The 21,908-nt window shown below is 49.4% G+C and overlaps 1 long non-coding RNA gene across 3 annotated transcripts in view; it reads right to left on the bottom strand.

Annotated features, from left to right (window-relative positions):
• Positions 1-21,908, bottom strand: part of LOC308056481 — a 111,932-nt gene that overhangs the window by 22,664 nt on the left and 67,360 nt on the right. The window contains exons 3-4 of one of the 3 annotated variants that reach the window (XR_013924849.1): positions 4,428-21,908; positions 1-2,455 (exon numbers count right to left, since the gene is read on the bottom strand). The exon at positions 1-2,455 is cut by the window's left edge and continues 22,664 nt beyond it; the exon at positions 4,428-21,908 is cut by the window's right edge and continues 38,598 nt beyond it. This is a non-coding gene — a long non-coding RNA (uncharacterized lncRNA). The other 2 variants (XR_013924850.1, XR_013924851.1) reach the window with 2 other exon arrangements.

Consider the following 21,908-nt stretch of genomic DNA (forward strand, 5'->3'; position numbering starts at 1 on the left):
GCTAGACTAAGCACATTATTAATTGGTTCTCTTTTTATTTACAATACTATTGCTTGAAATATATACTACACTCAGTAATTGAATTTTTGGAATACAGTAATTAAAAAAGTCAAAAGAGCAATAAACAGAAGCGTTAGTAAATAATTGCATCTGAGAACGAGCATAAATCATCCAGATTAAATGATTTTATATCATATTTGAACTCTTTAATTTTAATTTATGGTTTCCAGACAATTTACAACCACTGCTGACTTTGTTTTCCTCTGCCTGCCTTGTAGCCTTAGTGCTGATAAAAAGCTTTTCAAGAATTCTTAGATTATTTTTTTTTAATAGCATTTTCCCAGGTGAGTTGTTTTTTTTTTTTTGCACTCTGCAGGGGTGAGCTGTATTGCAACACTGGGATCAACACAAGAGAAACAGTCTGAGCCTGGTGCGGGCATGAGGTTCACCAGTGAGTGTTGGGCGATGGGCAGGGTTGGGGCACAGGCAGGGGCTGCAGTGTGGGCAGGGGGAGCTGGGGCGCTGCCAAGAGCCAGGACTTCGTGTCCCACCCCGCATGCCTGGTGTGGGCAAAGCCCCCCCCTTGCCTCCAATGGTGGCCCCCGGCCCCCTGACCCAGCTGAGCCACAGGGTTTCTTCTACAGCCCTTGTTCACCGGCCCCTTCGCCTCCAGGCACTTCGCATCCCAGCGCGGTGGGGTGGTCAGGACCCCATGCATGGGTGCGTGGGGATGTTTGTGCGTGTGCATGCATGTGTGGGGATGTGCATGCTGCATGCTTGTATGGAGGTGTGCATGTGTGTGCATGCATGTGTGGGTGTGCACACGCATATGCATGCTTGTATGGGGGGGTGCATGCATGTGTGTAATGCATGCGTGCGCATGTGCTCCCACAGCTAGCATATGAAAGCTTCCCCCCCGCCCCAGCACAGAGGTGCCAGCCCATGCCCTGGGCCAGCCTGGCCAGAAGGGTGACAGCCACCCCAGTCATGCAAGGTGCCACCTTCCAACCGGTCAAGCAACTTCTTCAGTAGCATCAAGGATCAAGGCCCCAGGCACCAATGCTCACGAGCAGTTTATCTCCTGCTGCTCGTGCCAGAAGCCGTGGTTGGCCCCTCAGGGTGGCAGTGATGCTGTGTGCCCCCGCTGACCCCAGCCTGAGTCCCAGCTCTGGGCTGCGGTGAGGGGCACCTGGCTGATTTTCCGGCAGCCAGGGCAGGTGCTGCAGCTCAGACAGAGCCCAAGGTGGGAGCGGGGATTATTCCTGCCCGCGGGTGTGATTACTTCCCTACCTGCCTGCGTGGGGCATTGGCCGACTCTAAAATCTCTGGCTTAACTTTAAGACCTGTAATGAGCCGGGTCCCAGATAATTCTCGGCATCTGCATCCCCAGGGCCAAGGGGATCGAGCTGTCAAAGGTGGGGACGGGCAGGGCAGGATTAACTCTGCCTTGAGAGCCACAGCAAGTCTGTGGCTGCCTGGGTGCTGGGTGCTGCGCAGGGTGCTCAGCTGGCCCAAGGGCACACGGCCCCTTCACAGGGTGCTCTGCTGGGGCGAGCCTGACTTTCTTGGGCTTGCAAAGTCAGGGATTTGGCATGGGGATCTTCCCTTCCAGCAAGGGGAAGGAGTGGATTTAGCCAGGGTGTGGGTGTGGGTGGGTGGGTTTAAAAATACTGATTTTCCACCTGGCCATGGAATGGGAAGCGGTGCCGCTCGCAGAGGGAGGCAGGGCAGCAGGAGGGCAGGGGGCTCCATCTGCCAGGGCAGCCGCTGGAGCACAGTGGGGTGCAGTGTATAAAATATTTATCAAATATTTAACTTGGCATATTCTCTTTGAAATTATAGGTTATTCAGCTTTTAGGGCCTTAATTTCCATTCAAAATTCCTGCAAGTCAAACCAACAGAAAAGGGCCTTGCTTAGTGTGGTGTTAGAAGGAAATTCATGGGCTGCAAACGCTGCTTGTTTGAAGTTTGTTTACTCTTTTTCGGTGAGCTGAACTTTATTCATTGTCACTTTTGAAATGTGCCATCTTTCTGGATTACACTTGATAAGCACTTGCTGAGGATATAAGCTATCATTTTTGGAGTTCTGAGCTCCCAGAATTCAATTTTTTCTGGCTTAAGATCAAAAGATGACAAATATCTTGAAAGAAGACAGAAGCTTTATTGTTGCTATTTGAGGATATCAGCATGTCAAAAGTAGAGATGGGTTGTAAACTATCCTGTTATTTAGGACAAGTATTTCCAATCTACACATTAACTTCGGCTTGATCATTTTGCACATCTTATTGGGAACAAAAGATGTTCAGTTGTAGTGCTGCTGCCGTCCACTCGCTGAAATCTGACAGTTGTCGCAGTTACTCTTCCTGAGGCATTTGAAAATGTCACTGGGGAAGTGCTGCTGCCAGAGGCACATTTTAACTGGCACTGGGAGGAATCAGTGTATCTCAAAGCATCTCTTCGGGGAAAAAAAAAAAAAAAAAAAAAAAAAGAAGTAAGAGTCTTGTAACGCCGGCATCCACAAAAAGCCTTCTACAGGCGGCAAAGGAAGCAAAGTGTTTGAAACCGCTGAATGTGATGGGAGGGTAACAGTGCACACAGGCTTTGTACTTCTGTAGGCAGCGAGACTTCCCCAGGGCAGGGGCTCAGAGCATCCTCCCCCTCTGAGCAGCACGCCGTGCCCTTCCCTGCCCCTCACCACCTTGGGACCAGGTCACATGGGGGCTGTGCAGGGCAGCGTACTCGTGGGAGGCTGTAGGGGATGCAGGTGTTCTACCTGACACAGCATGGGGATGGTGCAAGGGATTTTGAACAAGGGTGGCATAAAGGATGCTGATCAGGCTGCTGGGCACTCAGGGAAGGGGTTGGAGTGGCAGGGATGGTGTTGGCATGGCAGCAAGCTCCCTGGCAGTTTCCCTTTACCCTTCTCAATGTCCAGCCACCAGCAGGGACAGTGTCATGTGCCGGGCGTTGGGCCCCCACAGCAGCCACCACAATGCTCATCCAAGCAGAGGGACCACACAGCTCCTGCTCAGATCCCCATTTTCCATGGGGGGAAGCACATAGCTTGGGGGGGATATGTCAACCAGGCTCCAGCCCTGCAGGGAAATAACAAGACACAGACCCCCAAATAGTGGGAAACAACAGACAAACCGTGGGGCTAGAGAGAAGAGGGGGAAGCAAGCCAACCTCCTCCATTCAGACCCACATGCCCCCCAGTGCTCCTGGGGCTGTGCCACAGGTGTGGGGGGCTGCAGTATCCAGCACCGTGCCCTGGGGGTCCGCGGCTTCACCTCCCCTGGGGCTGCTCACCCTGCGGTTGGGCACTGTGGGCTGGAAGCGCCACGGAGCTGTGTTCCCCTGGACAGCCTGCTGCTGCACACAACAGAAGTGCTTTTAACCACCGCAGCATTAATTATGCTGCAGCATTAAATATTGATTTTCTTCATAGCAACCTGGTGCCTGGGGAATCACCTACTTCTCTGGAGACCATACAGCGGGAGACAAACTTCCCTCCGAGTGCCTGCAGTCCCACCCTTCCTTGTTCCTCTGCTGCAGACAATGCCAAAATTATATTCCCAAAGGTGATTTTGAGTCAGGTAGGAGCTGTAGTCTCCATCCCACAGAAAGCAGAGCAGGATAAAATGCTTTGCATTAACAGCTGGCTTTCTCTGAGCGCCTCAACACGTTTCAGAGGCTCTGCCTAACACCTCACTGATGCCTATGGAGTCCAGCCTCAGCTGGGTTGGATCCATATTTCTGGAGCAGCACAGAAGAAGAGAGTAACTTGGTGTAGCAGCAGCACAAGCTGGGTAGGTAAGAGGACGAGGCAGGAGGGATATGGAACCTGCCTGTCTTCAGTAGAGGTGCCAGAGCATTGCTTCAGCACAGCCCCTCCAGGCAGTATCCTTATCTGTGGGCACCTGCTTTTTGCAGGAATGGGGCTTCAAGCCCTTGCCAATATTACTTGTGTTGATTTTTTACCTGCGACCATCAGAAAGGTCTTTAGGACTCCTAAGCTTATGTCAAATTACTCTTTCATGACATATTCCTTGGCTTTCATAATATGTTTTAGCACCTGGTAGAGCAGCGGCTCTTAGCAGTAGTTCTGCCTTTTGAGGCAAGGTTTGAATCACACCTATATATTTATAAAGAAAAGAAATGGTGTGATTCATCGAGAAAAATACATGACAAAGATGTGGACTAAATACATCTTTAGATCTCCTTTTGCCAGAGAAGAGGCATCATATTTGTGTGCTGTTGTATTAAGTAGTGATGCTAATTAAAGATGTATCAAATTACTCAAAGGTAATTCAGTTTTTTAGCCCACAAGACAGTGGCAAAGTACATGCCAAAGTACCACATCAATTGGCATGCGTTATTTAGAAATGTCTTTGTAATGTAAACTGAATTTAAAAGGCAACACTTACCCAGTCCTTCCAATATTTCTTTCCTTATACAAAGAAATCCCAAGCCATAGAAGCTGTCTTGACTGATGAAAAAAAAAGACACATGTTATTCCAGGGCAATTTTGTTGTTGTTGTTGTTGTTGAAAGTCCTTAATAGCAATTCAATTCCTTTGGGAACAGTTGTTGCACTGCTTCTGACGAGGGCAGGGCAGCTGGTGGGTGTTGCCAGGGTCGAGGCTGCAGACCCACGTGTGTCCCACATCCAGCCTCCTGTCCCCAAGTTCACGGCAGCCTGTGCTGCATCGTGCCAAGCAGAAACATTCGCAGAGCTCTTCCCAAAAAAATTACATTTAAGGAACACTTTGTTCATTCAGAGAAATCAGCCGCATTTCAAAATAGCTGTGAAGAAAAGAAAGATTTGGCCAAGTGATGCTGGTGGGGAAATAGTTGGTGACTTGTCAAAGCAGGCAGTGCTGGAGGGCACCAGATCAGCCAGGAGGATAACCAAAAGAAAAATCAATATATACTCTAAGTGTCTATATACCCCGAAAAAGTGTAATATAGCCTAAGAATCTGGTATTGCTAAGAGAAAAACTAGTGAAGGTGGGGTTACTGCGTGGGGTTTATTTAGCCTCCACTCGTTACATCCAGATAAATTACTCTCAAACCCAGGCAATGACGATCATTTCGGTCCTGCAAAAAACGTTAGCTTTTCCCTTTGCTCATTAACTCCTATACTCTTGCAATTATGCAGGTTGCAAGGCTGAGCTGGAAGGTGTTAATGCTGTGCCCTGCTTTGCCTGCTCCCCCCTGCTGGGCACGTCCCCGGGTGGCAGTGCTTTGGGTGCCATGTGCTGCTTCTCCACCAAGGAGCCACACAATGCAGTGTGGTGAAGCACTAGTCCAGAAATAGACTCTAAAGACCATATTAAAACATTTTTTTCTAAACAGATGGAGGAAATGAAGGCTGGGAAGAGCATCCTTTCCCCAGAAAAGTGAGGAACCATTTCCTAGTACCACAGTGAAGCATTCGCACTCGTGTTTTGGAAGGCTGCGCTTCAACAAAAATTGAAATTTTTTGGACACACCTATATATGCTGAAGAAGTGGCTAAGGGACAGTCAGTGGTATCACTTGCTGGGCTGGAGGATGCAGTTCAGTGCCTGGTCATGGACCCGGCTCATTTACATCAGTGTGAAGCATGCACAGGAGCCTCACTGGTGGGGAGAGCATGGGAGCATGAAGTAACTAAATATTAGGCATGCCTTTGCAGCCTGGGCGGGCTGCACCAAACCCGTTATGATTCTGAGCTGCATAGGTAAAGCTCTCCCCCTTTATAAAAAGGCTTCACACTTCCCCTAAATAAATGAAGGATTGCCTGATTTTTATTTCCTCTACTTTTGTCTTTCTGCTAGCTGACAGGTCCCATTCCCATTTCACAATTCTTATTTTGGGAATGCAGGGAGGCCATTGATTTTTAAAAGGGAACAAAGCAAAGGTCAGGAGTAAAACCAAGCAGAGGCTGAGGCATATTAACCCCCCCGGGTTGTGTGCTGCAGGGAAGGGGTTGAAAAATGCACCATTGGATATCCTAAGGGTGGAGGCAGGGATGCACTGAAGCATTTGCCTTCTCCTTATTTTTCCACTCCCTAGAGCAAATACTCGTGACAGCTCTGTGCACCCAGACCGAGAACCATTCCCTCCGGCTCACGGTGGCATCGACTCTTCCCATCTTCCGAAGGCTCAGAGCTGTTGGAACTGGCTGAGCCATGAGCCTGCCAGCTCTGGGTACAGACTGCAATCCTTCTGCGTGAGACCCATTGGGTTTAATGGCTCAGATGCAAGAACAAGCTGATGCACTCTGCTTTTGAGCTTGGCATTGTGATATACTTGACAGTTACATATGAATATTAGCCATGTGCAGGATATGAAGATACAGCTATGATTTCTCTCTCTATTTCCTTTTTTCTTTCTTTTTTTTTTCTTTTTTTTTTTCTTTTTTTAATTTTTAGTGGAGTAGTTTATGGCAGAACCATGTTTATCAGTGGTCTCTTCAGTTCAGGATTGAAACGAATGCTTCTGAGTGCTATTTGGCAAATTCTACTGAGAGTAAGACAATATTTTTTTTAAAAAAAAAAACAACCAAAAAAACCCAACTGTTTAAAAGCCATGTTGAGAGAAATGGGCTGTGGATAGCTGCAGTCCTGATATGAAGAGTTTATCAGGCTTTTGGATTATCCAGCATTTGAATGGGATTTTGGCACTCTTGTTAAAACAAAGGTCATTTATCTGGATAGTTTGGATAACTAAATATATTTGTGGAACAAGCCGAACTTGCACGGTGTTAGACATGTCTTTATCATTTACTAAAGTGAATTCTTTTTGCATTCACAGCACTTGCTGTACCTGCTATTGCTCTGTAGCCCTTCCCTGCAGTACAGTTGATGGTCTGCATGAAAGAGCTGGAGCTGAAGGACTCTCCTGGTGCCATCACCTAAGGGAGGGGACATCCTGCCATGCCCATCCCATTCCCAGGGGAGCTGGGACTGAAAAGAGGACACGATAGGGCTCGCGCTTTCATGCTTGCTTTTACCTGTCAGAACTGAGCCAGCAACCATGTCCCTTAACACCCAGCTAAAACCAGTACTTTAAAACAGCCTTTCATGGATGCTTGACTTCCCCTGGGGCTGCCCATGGCTTGTTGCCATGCAGGGAGCATCACCTAGCTGAAAGCTGCGTCCATGCCACAGCGGCGAGTTGCAAACGTCCTATAAAAAGGGAAACCCCCTTTTATTTTGACCCCAGTGAAGCAGTGGGCATCCCATGGTCGAACCCTTCCTTGGCCACCGTCAGCAGGAGCTGCCGGCTCAGGCATCCCCAGCTCAAAGGTAGAGGTGTCCCCAGCAGGCATCCCAGCGACAGAAGAGAACGAGTGTAATTGCTTTCAAGAGCACAATTAAAAAATCACTTACTTGGACTTTCTGTGATTTTGCCACAAATCATTTTAGCATGATGGGATGTGTATTCTATGCCTTGAAAGCATATGTTGGGGCATACTGGCATGTGGAGAAATTTAATCCAGTGCATTGATGTGCATCTAAATATGGGAATAGAAAACATCTTGATTGCCTATGGAAGGAATAACCTTCTCTGGGCAAAAATAGTGCTCAAAGGAAATGTTTCTGCCTGTAATTTGGTTGCCTGCATGGGGATATAGAGGGAGAGAAGGAAAACCGGTTTCTGGCTTATACCTCTCCTCGCTATAGGGTCACAAATCTTAGGAAGAATTTGGGAGACCTCCTGAGAAAGTTGGGATGGTGAACTGGCAACATGGAGCTTGCGGCGAGGGGAGACAATGGCTCACCCTACAGTGAGCTGGTGAGACCCCTGGCAAGCTCATCCTGGAGGCAGGGGCATGGGACAGCACTGGGAGGCTTTGAGCAGGGGAAGATACAAAGAAAACCACCGCAAAAATATTGACAAAACCTTCACGATCAAACCAATACAACCTGCCATGAGGCTTTTGTCCTCCTCCAGCCACTGCTTCTAGGGCCCTAGACGGAAAGGCAGGTGGCTCATTACCAACAGCTGATGATGCCCTAATGAGCTCGACTGCCTCTTGCAACACCCATGCTAAAGTCACCCACCTAATTAAACACCCAGGGGAGCTCCCCCAGGAATTGAAATGCTTTGCATAAAAGAAACAAAAAAAAGCCCCAAACTCACCCTGAAAGCCCCAGCCCAGCCCAGCCCTGCCTCTGCGAGCGGCGGTGGGAGAGGCTGCCTGGCGTGATCCTCCTGCTGGCTCCTGGGTGATGCTTGGAGCTCAGGGCAACACCTCGGTCAGCTGCGTCATTCACGCCCTGGGCAGCAGCCCTAAAAATGGGTGGCATTGGGTGCAAGAAGCATCATGGCTGGAGCAGGTCCGTGGGTGCATGGCAGGCAGAGGTGCGTCCACTGGCGGCCGTGCGAACGGGCTCCTCCAGAACTTTGTAACTTCATCATTACAAAGGTTGTATTTAAGATTCCTGTGTCTACCACTTAATAACACCCAAATTAGTCTCGATGGAATTAGCTGTAATTAAGGACATTGTGAAATATGGTGGGGGCAAACAGAATTACACTGTATTACTTTATTAATAATATTCTTTAACTACACTGTAAATTGCTATTAGGCCTGCATATTACTGCCTGGATATGGAAATAGTCTTTTGCTATGCTAATCTAACACAATTTTCTTTTAAATGTAAACAAATTATACTCTATTAATATGCTGTTCTACTTGCATAGTTAATTATTGTAACAGTAAGGAATAAAATTGTTCTGCTTTCTCTGTTTCTGATGGAAAAAGGGCTACATAAATAGTTTAATAGGGAACTAATTATGCAAAAAATTTAGATGCCTAAAATGTGTTTGTAATTGCATTAAAATGGTCTTCTGTTCAAATATTGGAAAGCCTGCTAATTGGAGGCTAGCTGGAAATTTAAATATTGTGAATCAATGATTTTAATACAGTACATGTTTGGTTGTGTTTCTGTTCATATTTGTCTTTGGAAATGAAGAGAATATTTAACAGTGTTTAATAAGGGGAGCTCTGGATTTCATACCAATGAGGTTAGGAAGTGGAAGACAGGAGTTTGAAATGTGCACGCCACGCCGTTACCCTCACCTGGGTGGGGGGAAGGCGGTCGCTCCGCCGGCAGCGTCATCCCTGGGAGAGGGATGCTCACTGGGGCAGCGGGGACGGTGCCATGTAGCCACCTAACAAGCTAGTGGGGCCGTAAGCTCCCCGATTGTTTTAGGTGCTAAAGTGCCCGCGAAGTGGTGCCAGGGACCATCCCATGGGGAGCTCCACTGTGAGGAGACCCATTGGGAGGGAACATCCCACCTCCACCACGCAGCCAGGCACGGTGGGGAGCTGGCAGACGCTCCTGCCCTGGCACAGGGAGAGGATGGAGGCAGCAAAGCCGGTGGCGGCTGCTGCGGTATCCTTAGGCGTGTTCTTCACCACCGTGCACCTAAGCAAAGCCTCGGGCTTGGTGTGAGGCGTCTGCCCCGGCGCGCTAGCACCCAAGTATAGCAATTTGGAGTGGAAACACGCAAACAGCTTGTGGCACAAAGAAAAGGAGAGATTTCCAAATGGCTAATCTCCAGCCACCCACACAAGTTTTGTCTCTCTTTAGCACCTTTCTCTGTTGCTAAGTCTCGCATCCAAAAAATGAAGAGGAGACACTCCAAATTATGCAGCAATATTGTGTCGAGCAGCTGAAAACAGGCTTGGAGAAGATCTCAGGGAACACAGTGAAATCATTCTTATCTTTAGCAAAACGACACGGGGCAGTGCAGGACCAACATCCCAACATCCCAAAGGAGCCGGGGCGAGCAGACTAGGGCTGAGCGTGCACTGGCTGCACTGGGCTGGCGCAGACATTGGCACGTTGGCAGCTCTGCCGTCCCTTGCTGCTACGCGAGAAGCCAGTGAGGACAGGCAGCAGATGCAGGCAGGTCTGTATCACAGGGAAAGGGTGACTTCTGTCCGATGTCCCCACCTGGGAGTCATGCTGCCTGCCCTGCCTGGACTGGGCTTCCTGCGGTGGGGAGGACCCTGCGTCCACGCAGGGTTTGCTCCCAGGTGCTGCTAGCTGCTGCCCACAGCTGCCATTGACTTTTGGGCCATAGGATGCATGATCTGCTCCACAGCCACCAGCGCCCTGAGTGGGACCACTCAGCAGAGTGGGTCGGGGTGGCAGCTCAGCAAGAAACACGTGGCGCCAGTGGCAAAAGATGAGTTATTTACTGGGGCTGTCCTAGTGAAAAGAAACAAAGCAGGTGAAAACAGTGCTGCGATCCAACCCGGGGCTCGTGGTCCTCCCAGCCAGCAGGAGATGCCTTTGTGTGCCACGCAGAAGGTAGATGCAGCAGGAACAACAGTCCCTGGGCAGCGGCTGAGGCTGATGCCCCCAACCCCAAAAGCAGGGGAGCCCCATTCCTGCCCACCTGCCCAGCACAAGCGCCAGGTCTCCCGGGCACCGCCAGGAGCGATGCATGCGCAGGGGTGGCTGCTTTTGCTGGAACAGCTCCGGCACTGCTGTTATCCCACCCGCTGCTTGGGGAAGTGGTGGGGCTAGCTGAGGTCTGGAAAGGTAATTTTATCCTACACTTGATAATCCCTCCATTTGTCCTTCAGGATGCACCAGATTAAATAGAAGCACTTACATTTGTTTTATGCTATTTGACATGATTGACCTGTGCCATGATATTTTTGTATTTGAATGAGGGGGGGAAAAAAAACCCTTAAAATACACCTGAAGTAGGCAGGGGCAGAGGAGAACCCTCAAAGTGAAAATGCCTGACAGATTAGATCTGTCCGTGAGTTATCACTTCAATTTTCGTAGTAAATACCCTATCAAACAGAATTTCTTAAGCTTGCTTGTAAGAAGCTGAACAAATCATTTGCTCCGGGGGGGGGGGGGGGGGGGGGGGAAGAAAAAATGGAGAAAATAAACCAAAGAAAAAAAGACATGTCATATCCCAGCTATCCTGCCAAAATCCCCAAACAGCTTCCTAGCTATTTAAGAGAAGAACATTTTAAATATCTTTGCAGAGTCTTGTCTGTTTGTCTGACAGATGTCTGCAACGTACTGGGAACTGTATTCATGCTTAGAATGTAAATAAGATTATAGGTCTTTAAATATTCCCATTACATTGTATTTACCTAGACGCTGATGAAAATAAATAGGAAGCATTTCTGTGGTTTTTTTCCTAGCAGGTTTTTTCTCTGCATCCCACAAGCAGGCTTAACATTTTTTGCCTTGTCAGTTAAACGCACAGGTTTCCACTGTAATGTAGTGGTTAGGCCCAGGCATACATCTGTCAAACTAAAAGGGCAATTTCTGGCTAAAAATATGCATTGCTCATTTGGAAGTATCACTCATACCCCTCTTTTTTTCTTCTTTTTTCCTCTTTTTTTCCCCAGAAGAAATAACAGAAGTCTTAACAGCCGAGTTTGTTCAGGCCCCTGCCCCATTCGCTGGGGACCGACAGCAGCATTCCCGGGGGGGGAGAGCCAGTTCCCCGTTACACCCCATCTCCCCCCGCACAAATCAGCGGAGTAAGCTGACGCTGGAGATTAAACAGGCGCGTTGCATTTACCAGCTCCGACATAATTAAGCATGGGGAGCCATGCAGGAGCGCTTGGAGCTCAGCTGCCGAAGCGGGGCAGCTCAGGCTGGCCCCCCAGCAAACCGCCCTCAGAGTCACTGGGATGCCTGGGACGGGTGCCCTAGCATGTCCCCAGCACCGGAGCGCTGCCCCTGGGGAAGGCAGGGTGTCCTCCTGCGGCAGGGCTGAGGGGAGCTGGGCTTTGGAGGGGCCTGGCCGTTCTGGGGTGCACTGGGAGCATAGACCCTCTCCCCACAGCCCTGCTGGAACAGGGGCCAGTGGGAAGGAGCAGCCCCTGGGCACCCGGGGGTGGCAGAGGGGGGGCGGCCCTGGCAGGAATTAGTCATCCTGCCTTTTCCATCCACTGCAAAAACTTAATTCCAGAAATTAATTCAACAAAATCTACATTCATAAACCAAAGCCTTTCTTCCAAGCTCAACCCAAGATGAAACAGCCCCACTGATTTGCCCTTCCCCTGCCCTCTCCCACGCCGAGAGGGACTTGAAACAGGTTGAGTGGTTTGGCTAAATACCCGGTGATCCCTGGCTTAGATCTTGGATGCCAAGAGTCAACCCAATGTTATGGCTGAGTAATAAATCCCTTAAAAGCAGTGTTTGGATTTGTAATGGAAATGTTGACAGACCCTCAAATGGAGCAGCGCAAGCTCCGCAAAGTCGATCTTGTAATTGATCCTGACTTCTACATTGAGCCACATGTGCGGGGCTTTGTGCACTGGGCAGTGGTGGTTAATATAGCTGCTTTCACCTGAAACAAATGAGGTCTAATTAGATTAATCTGTAAATCAGTGCTCACCAGTTGTATGATTAATGAGCGCTTTGCATTTCTCAAAGATCAGATGAATGGATTATTTGAAGGGATTTAATAGGAAATAATAGATTTCCTCATCTGTGACAGGGGGAGCAGGGATCCCACGTCGTCTGCACGAGCCTTCGAAGGGGGAAGGAGGAAGCGTAGGTGAAATTGGAGGCTCAATCTGTCCCTTTTTTCAAGGAGCTGAACTTCGGATTGTGCGGGTGTCAGATGGACACTCTACAGCTGTTCTGGAACCATGTGTCAACATTATTTACCAAACAATGTGATGATAATTATGGCATAAAGTATGGGGATAAAGCATGCAGGCAGAATGGACATACATACTTAATGATTTTATTCTCCTGCATTCAAAATCAGTAGGAGCTGAGCTTGTCGCTGGAGACATGTTGAAGCAGCAGTGCAAGCTGTCTGTGCAGGATCCAGTGATGACTGTATGCGGCAGCATGCATTCAAAGTAAAAAATTAATTTACAAATGGCTTTCAGGGTTCCCACCAGATGGAAGAGCAATGAAGTCACGAGCAGTCCTTCTTGGCCGCTTAACCCTTGCGCTGACGCGCCATGGTGGGAATATGGCCAGCTATTAAAATAATAATCTGAGGCCCCATTCAGAGTTTATTTTTAAAATGGTTACTTTAAAACCGAAACACCTGTACTTTTACTGCTGGCTGAGATGGACTGCAGCATCACATGCAGAAGGCAGATGTGTAACTGGAGCCTCCATAACTGGTTTGAATTAGAAGAACATTGCTTTAAAAGAAAGGGAGGGGGCTTGGGAATGCATTTTTAAGAAAGGCTTTTATTTCAAGATCAAACCTGAATCTTTAAAGAGTTTCTTTGCATCACCTTTTGCCCCCGCTGAGCACTGGTTCTCTCTGCAGTGAGTCCCACTGACACGCGTAAAACCACCAATTAATTTCCAAAAGCCGGTGAAAGCCAAGGGGGATCGGGCCCCACAGGTTATGCCACCATCGATTCCTCCCATCAGGGCAAATTTATTTCACCAAAACCATCTGACAATGGGGCATCACTGCGGCCGAGCCCCCTGCGGCCATGCCCGATGGTCTCAGAACCGTTCCCTGCCCAGCCAAGGTGGGAGGCACACTTTTTCCTGAGTCATTTGGGTAAACCCACCTGCTGCCGGAGGAACCCCCTGCACAAAGTGCAGTGACACCCCCGGGTGCTGCGTGGCTGGGGGAGGCTGCTCAGGGCGCTGTGGGGTGGCAGGGCATGCTGTGGGGTGCTGTGCCCCTGATCCCGCCTTCCAAGCACGGCTGGGGATGGGGGAGAGGCTGGAGGGGACGAAGGGGAAAGGCAGGAGCTGGCAGGACAGTGCCTTGGGGACGGTGGCAGGGGTGTGCGTGTGTGTGTGTGTGCTGGGGGAGCCGCGGTGAGCACAGGCAGGGCTGTGCTCAGCCTGGCAGTGCCAAGCCACTCCCGGGATGCTCAGCTTCCCAGAAAGGCTTTATCTCTTCATGAATTGAATTTTTGAGGTGGCCTGCAAGAAGCAGGAGGGCTGAACTTGGACGGGCTCCGTGCCTTTGCGCAATGCTGTTATAAAACATTCATTGTGGTAGAAGATGAAGTTCGGATGTGTTCCTAGAGTGAGCCATAGCATCCCTCCCACTATTTTTTTCACCAGGGGGATATAAAATGCATGGATGCACACCAATTTTTATCAGAGGAAGAGCGATTTATCCTTGGAGAGATGAGCAGCCCTGACTCTCCAACCTCCTGGAAGCCCTCAGCTGCCTCCTCGGAGCTGCAGGATGGAGCCAGGCAGGAGGCTGGGCTGTGGGCTGGGACAGAGCCTACAAGCAGCTGGTGCGTGGCTCCGTCCCAACCCCGAGTGGCCACAATGCGCCCGTAGGAGTCAGGATTTCGGAACCTCACGTCAGGGCTGGAGGGCTGTCCCCTGCGGTGCTGCGGGCACGGGGCTGCTGGCTGGGTGCAGGCAGTGGGTGCCCCATGGGCAGCAGCACCTCACTTCTGCTGAGCCTGGCTGGGGAGTGGGGTCATGCTGGACCCCCACGCCCCCAGCTCCAGCCAGAGCCAAGCTCTTCACAGACCCGCTCCAGAAGGTTCTCACACATGGAGAGGCTCTTACAAGTGAGATCAATGTCAGCCAGGTGCTCACTAATCGTCCTGGGCACGCTTATCAACACGCTGCCCAAGGCCAGCTCCACTAAAAGTGGAGGCTGCTCTAAGAAGATTTAGATTCCCTCCCACCCCCAACCCCCACTCCCATTTTGTCTAGTAGCGTTGCAAAGACCATAATACGAAGAAGAATTAGTTTTTCAACCCAGCCCTTTCAATACCTTTTGGGATTATCCTGTGGCTCTGCAAAGTGACCTGACCTGCAGTACATGGTGCCCCTTTTCTTTCTCCTTCTCTCTCTTTTTTTTTTAACTCTGAGCTCATTTGAAAATTCCAATTTCTATAATAATTTGATGCAGCTGCTAAGATGTTCTTTTTCTTTTGATCACTATTATTAATGATGTGCTGTAACATATGCAACGCTAGCAATCCCAGCTACTATTTCTTACAAAGATCATTTTGTACTTCCCCCTTGTTCTCTCCCCCCTCCCTTCCCCTGCTCTGATGAAGCTCATATGTTTTAGGAAGTTCATCTCAGAGTTATTAGTCTAAGAATTAGGAAATGTGTGGGCAGCTCTTCTGTGGTATAAAAGAAATTGGAAAAAGAAACCATTCCTCTTTATTCCCAAAAGGATATTGGCTTTATTTTTGGTCTTGAGTTTACCATCAAATATGTTATGCTTCATTCTTAATGTCATCTTTTGTAACTCTTGTTTGTTTCCATGTTTTGGTAAAGCTGAGGTTTCTAGCTTCTTGGGTTTTTAATTTCTTAAATGCTACCAGACCAAATTACAATCTCAGTTATGTAAATGCAAAGGCCAGGTAACTCCATGGCAGCCTGCAGATTTGCCCCAGATTTATAACACGACAAGTGCCATCAGAAATTGAAACCCAGGAGTCTGACTTTGTTCCTGCTCCAAGGTATTCAAAACCAGTTTGATGAAAATGAGCATCTTTACACCTGTATGAGTCAAGGGACAGACGTGTTTAGAAGTTGCAGTGGTCCGTGCTGCATTCCTGCCACCACCCAGCAGCCAGCCAGTGGAGGGGATGCTGTTGGGGTGCTTGCTCAGGAATGCAGGGAGCCAGCCAGACCCCGCCACCCCTCTGTGGGCTCTTCCCATCCTCACACTCTGCCATTTGCAAACCAGTTTGTGTGGGGTGCCTTCAGGGAGGCTTTTGGCATTGTGTGCCCGTGTGTGTCTGCCCCGATGGGCCACCCCTCCTGGCAAGGGCACAGTTGGAAACAAGAGATTTTGAAGGACGGTTTGTAGATTTTTAAATTGGCTTTCGTGGCCATCAAGTACAGCTAAACATACAGAAGGATCTACAGCATTTAGAGACTGGCCAATTTATTTGGTTGGGTTTTTTTTACCTCCTTTCATTACTAATAATTTATATATTAAATACATGGATTTAGGAATTATTCACCCCAGAAAGCCATGCTGAAGGTGGGCCCACCCCAAGGAGACAGGAGGTGTGAGGTGACGGGTGACTCTGGTGCAGGGTTGGGTGCTGCCTGGCTGCACACACTGGCTTGGGGGCACCTGAGATGCTCAGGGGGATGAGGCACAGGAGGGGCATCCCAGGGGCAGGTGTCTGGGACTTTAGGTGTCCCAACATTAATATCCTCATCCATCTTCAGCAATGTGTCCCTCTGCCCCATATCCCCCTGCCCTCGGCTTCAGCCCCAATGTTGGGGCAGCAGAGAAGCCCTGCTCCTGTCACCTGGCATCCCCATCCTTGTGGTGCAGTGCAGCCACAGAGGGGATCTCCAGGCACAGGGGGGTCCCCGAGATGAAACCCAGCCCGCGGTGCCTCCCTCTACGGCATGACACACTCAGTGCCCTGTGCCAGCTGCTTTTGGGAGTCTCTCCTGTCCGTACACACGTGCACACACATGCACATGCATGCACACACACTCAGGCAGATGTACGCAGTACTCCTGCATGCAGATATGCATGAACACACACACCCCTCCCCCACCCCCACCCCCCCCAGATGCAGCCCACCCCCATCCCCCGGGCTGCGCAGGAGTGCAGCGGGGTCACGGGGCAGCAGGCAGGGGCTTGCCCAGCTCCCCAGCACAGGCAGGAGTGCAGATCCGCTGCTGTTAGCAGGGGATGACTTGCTTGTTTCACGAATAGCAATGACTGCACAAGGCAACACTTAAGGTCAATGAGAGACTGGGGGGAAAGGCAGGCTGGTGTGCCTTGAGCTATTAATGCAAAAGAAATGCCCTGCTCTGAGGCTGATGCCCATGGAAATGGAAAAGGGGAGAAACACACGAACAAAGCCCCGTATTCAGGCAGTGTAAGGTGGCATCACTTGGCACACCAAGGACACCCCCAGCCAGGGCCATAGGTGACCAGGTTGCCAGATCACTTTGCCTCCTTCCATTTGCTTCACCATTATTCCAATGCAACAAATGTGATTATTTTTAGTCTTCCAGCATAAAGGGAAACAGGAGACATGATGGAGGGTGCATGTATTGACAAGCGCTGCTAAATAGCTCTTTATTCATGAGGCTGGCTGCAGAAGTTTTCGTGCCCTACATTTCTCCCCCCACCCCAGTTGGAACGAAGAGACCATGAAAAAATAAACCAGGCTGCGATTTCCACCACCACCACTACCCCTTCCTTCTTCTTTCCTTTTTTTTCTTTTTTTAATTGCTTCACTATACGGGCAAAACAGGTGCTGAAATGTGAAACCCTACTGAGGGATTTCCTCTGCAGAACAGCTTGGTGCTAGCACAGACCTAAAGTTAGACGTGCTCCTGATGCTGCACGCTAAAGCGGCTGCCTTTCCTATGGAAAGGGGCTCCATACCGCTGACTGTCAACAAAACAGCACACTGTCACTTTAAGAAAAAATAAACTAAAATATGAACTACCAAAAACCCTGCCATTTCCAGCCTGGGCTTGATTAATGATTTTTCTATCTAATAAAAGGTTCACAAACCATCTGTTTTTCTCCCTAATGCCTTGCCCAAAGGTTTTTCGTTCCTATTTCAGGCTTGGGGCCAACTGACATTCCCCTCTTTTTTTTTTCCCAGCCTTGTAAACAAACCCTTCTCTCTTTTTAATCTTCCAGTGCTGTTTCCTACCCATCGTTATGCATATTCATTGCGAGTAAACATTTTTAGTGTCTACACTTAATCTCTTCCACTGGCAATTACTGTTCTATGCTGTTTTGTAATGCAGAAGGGCCAACGCTTTCCCTTCTAATAACAGCTGGGTCGCAGATGGGGCCTGCAGTCATTGTAGAAAATAAAAATTTACAAGATGCCAGTGGAATTTATTTCAGTTTTATGGAGTCACAGGAGGAACCTTTCTGTTATCCGCCTTCAGTGAAATCTGCAGGCACAAGGCAAGCTTTTGACATTTAATCAAAGGGGGGTTCAGGTAGGGTCTGGAACAACACGAGGAAGAAAGCAGGTGGATCATATTAGGCAATGCCATGGTTAATTTATTTAGAAGTGATTGGCTTAGATGTGTGCAGCCAATATTTGACATCGTGTATATATCTTGTTTAGCATCCTGCTTCTAAATTGTTACCGCTGTCGAGGCGCTGAGCTGTCACTGCAGCCTGAACCAGGTGTTAGGGCTGGTTGCGGCACGGAGGTACCCGTGGCAATGGCAGCGAGAGCGCGGCAGCCGCTGCGTGCTGGGCAGCCTCCCCGTCCCCCCTGCGCCCCTGCTGGGCTCCCCGCCATGGCAGTGACTCCTCCGGCTCAGCTCCCTGCTGCTGCGTCCCGGCCTCAGCCCGGAATTTAGCCCAGGAGTTTCATGAGAAATTTCCTGTAATTTGATGATATGAAAATGACTTACTTCAGAGCGGTTTGAAAATCTCATGTTTAGGTGATAGCAGGGATCTCGCGCAGGATTAGTCTCTTCACTACGTGCCGGTAAGTCATTCTGCAGCGCTCAAGAGCTAAATGCAAATATATAAATGAAAAGTGAGTATCTTTAAACTTGCCAGGCCATGCTCTGCTTTCAACAGCCCTGTATAGCTGGGGGAAATTGTGACTTCAGTGCACTCACTTGGGATTTACATTGGGGTAAATCACAGTTCAGCTCGGCGCCACTTTAGGAGACGTTTAAGATGGAGAGGCTGGCAGCTGCCTGACTGTTCAGGTCTGCCTGGCTGGGCAGAAGAGCATCTCAGTGGGTATCGCTGTTTCCCAGCAGGGGAAACCATCTCAGGAAGAAATGTGGGACAGCAAGAGAACGTGGCACGGGGGTACCTGGGGCACTGGCAGTGACACCCCTGCTGTGTATGGACCTCACAAGTGCGCACAGGCACGGCATGTCATGGGCACAGTGTGGCCATGGCACTGCATGGAAATAGCAGCACCACAGCATGGCTACAGCACGGCCATGGCCACGGTACAGCATGGCACTGCCACAGCATGCCCATGGCACAGCATGGCCACAGCATAGGCACCACCTGGTCATGGCCACAGCATGGCACTGCCATAGCACAGGTGTGCCATGGCACGGCCCCAGTATGACATTGGTGTGATGTGGCTGGTAACATGGCCATGGCATGGCACAGCAATGGCATGGTCACAGCATGGCCACAGAAAGGTTGCAGCATGGCCATGGCACAGCACGGCCGCAGCTTGGCATGGCATGGACATGTTTTGCCACAGCTGTGGCTCAGCCTTGGCACAGCACAGCATGGCACAGCTCGCCTTCTCCTGCCCCATGTCCCCCACCCTGCCACCACCTATGCTGGCATTTCACTCTGTTCCCAGGCCCGTACCCAGGCTGGGAGGTTTCCCCCCGGGAAGCTGGAGCCGGTGCTGCCGGAGGCTGTCGGCGGCCAGCAGCTGCCTTCCAGAACCAGAGTGATTCCTGAAATTTTCTGACAGGCAAGTCTGTGGATGCACATAATGAGATGAGGAGTTGAAGTAGTTTAGAGAAAACTCACAATAAATAAAGGACATATTTCTATTTAGTGTGCATTGTATAGACAATTTTTCCAGATTTTTTAAAGTAGTTGAATGAGAAGGAGGTAAATGGAATGTCTCACATCCCTCTTTTTTTGCCCTCTTCCTCCTTTGTTACCAGCATCCAGAAACATAAACTTATCGACTCACTTAAATTAATTAGATTTTAGGTGGTGGTTTTTTTATGATTCATGCATTTTCCTCATTTATAAACCTAGGGTTTTCAAGGCTCTCTCTCTACTAAGGCCAACGGATCTTTTCTTTTTCCTAAAGATTAATACTTTTTACTTCTCAGGATATCCTGCTTTGTGTAGATGGAAAACACAACTTTCATGGGGAGAAAAATGGGAGGAAAAATGGGAGAAAAAAAAGAGTTTATTCTTGGCTGACAAACATTTCCCAGAGCTTGGATTTATGGGAAAAAAGAAAAAGCTATTAAAGCGTGTGGCTTAGTTAAAACTTTCCCTCCCCCCTTCCATTTTTAAAAATATGATATTGCTATTTTTATATGCAAACTATGTTCAGAATATTGAATTTGGTACATTAAATACCGGAGATGAAGATCTTAGTAGCTTTTAATGAAGAGGATAAATTCTCATAACTAGATTTCCCTGTATATCATCCCCAGTCCCCTTTTCCCAAACCTTTCCTTCATTTACAAATTCAAAAGCTGCAAATAAGCCACTGTGAAGTCTGCTAATCTCAGCGAAATGCTGTTTCTATTGCAAATATTAGTAAAGATTACTACTACTAAGTCACAGGCTGGTAGATAGCTCGGTGGGAACCTCAGGGATTATCTAGTTTGCAGATCCCAGCAGTTCAAACTGGATCTTGGTAATGCCAGCACAAGCGAGGCTTTCCTGTGGGTACAGGTGCTCAGGAACCATCTTCTTTCTCCAGTGAAAAATGGGAACAGGGGAAGGAAGCAGCCATTGATTTGAAAAGCTCGCCGAGCCTGGAAAAACTTTGAAGCCAGAAGGCAAAATAAAGTAGGAAACTGCAGGTGCTGGAGAGGAGCCTGGGATGCAAACACAGCCCGCACCGGCCCTGCGGTGCAGCCTCTCCAGGAGCCCTCGGGGAGACCCTCGTGCTGCCATGGGTGCCAGGCTGGTGGGATGGCCCTGGTGTCCCCACTGACACTGGGAGTCTCCTGGGTAGTGTCCCAAAACTCCGCACCCCCATCTCCAACCCCATCACATCCTCAGCATCCTGACCCCAGGGCCACCCAGGGTGCTCTGGGGAGCCGAGGTGCCATCCTGGACTGGCTCCGCAGATGACCCGCGGCCAGAGTGGTGCTGCCTTACACCACACCGGAGTCTGGCCCCTACCCTGAAAGCAAAGCTTTTTTTATTTTTTTTTTAATTGTGCCATACAGAGAAAGCCAATAAAAAATAAACAACAGGCAGTCTTGATACATAAGCTAAAATTATTTTTGCTCTGTTACTGCAGAAACAGCCAGAAGAGGGACCATAGATTAATTAGCGTACTCTGAGCTGACACCACCAACGATGTTGCCGAGGATGCTTATAAACCCAAGCACTGGTCTGGGCATTTCAGCTCTGTTATTAACAAAAAGGAAGGGTAATCATTCCCTACAAATGAAAAGCAGCATTGGTGAGAGAGGAGAGCAGGCTTTGGAAAGGAGCTGCGGAAAATGGGGTATTGTGGATCGCTCTACTCCAAATGGCTTGTGCGCCCCATGAAATATTCAAGAGCCGATATGGGCTGCTTGGGGCTCCATCTCACTCTGCATCCTTGTAGTTTATGATACAGTCTCAGGCTTGCTCTCTGCCGCACTGAACATTACTTGCCTTTGCAGTAAGAGCAGTGTGTGGCACAGGGCATTGCTTGTGATGATAAGAGGCTCCTCAGCTCCCCAACTTTGCCTTTGCTCTTTATGGCAGGACTACCAGGTGGCTGCCCACAGGAGCCCACTCCCTGCCTGCCCTGGATCCCGCGCCAGCCGGCAGGGATGGCTCGGCAGCGCTCTGGAAGAGGTTTTGCAGCAGAGCACACCAACCTTCTCCCATTGAAAACACCATGCAGGCTCGCAGCCATCACTCATGGACATGAATTTCAGCTTAACTTTGCGTGGCATAGTCTTTCGGGTGGTGGAGTGTGGCCAAACCCATTGCTGTAGAGGGGGTGTGGGTAGGAAGAGGAGGCAGTGGTGGTCCTTTGGCAGCTAGAGATGTCCGGGTCTCAGGCTGCACCAAGGCACAGGCAGCAGCAGCTGAGTAAGATCCTCTTGGCCATCTCTCTCAGCTTGTCTCGTTGGTGTGTGCCCTTGGCAAAGATAAGAAACTGGCATTTCCTTGTTAGGTTGGACTTTGGGCAATGACAAGATATTTAACGTACCGCAGAAACGCAGGAGCAGCTGTGCCAGGCCAGGGCAAAGGTCTGCCCACATTAACCTGCCTCCCAAAGCACTGCCTGCCCAAGGGCTGGGGACCCCAGAGC

Source organism: Falco punctatus (assembly GCF_963210335.1).
Source record: "Falco punctatus genome assembly, chromosome: Z".
NCBI lineage: Eukaryota > Metazoa > Chordata > Aves > Falconiformes > Falconidae > Falco > Falco punctatus.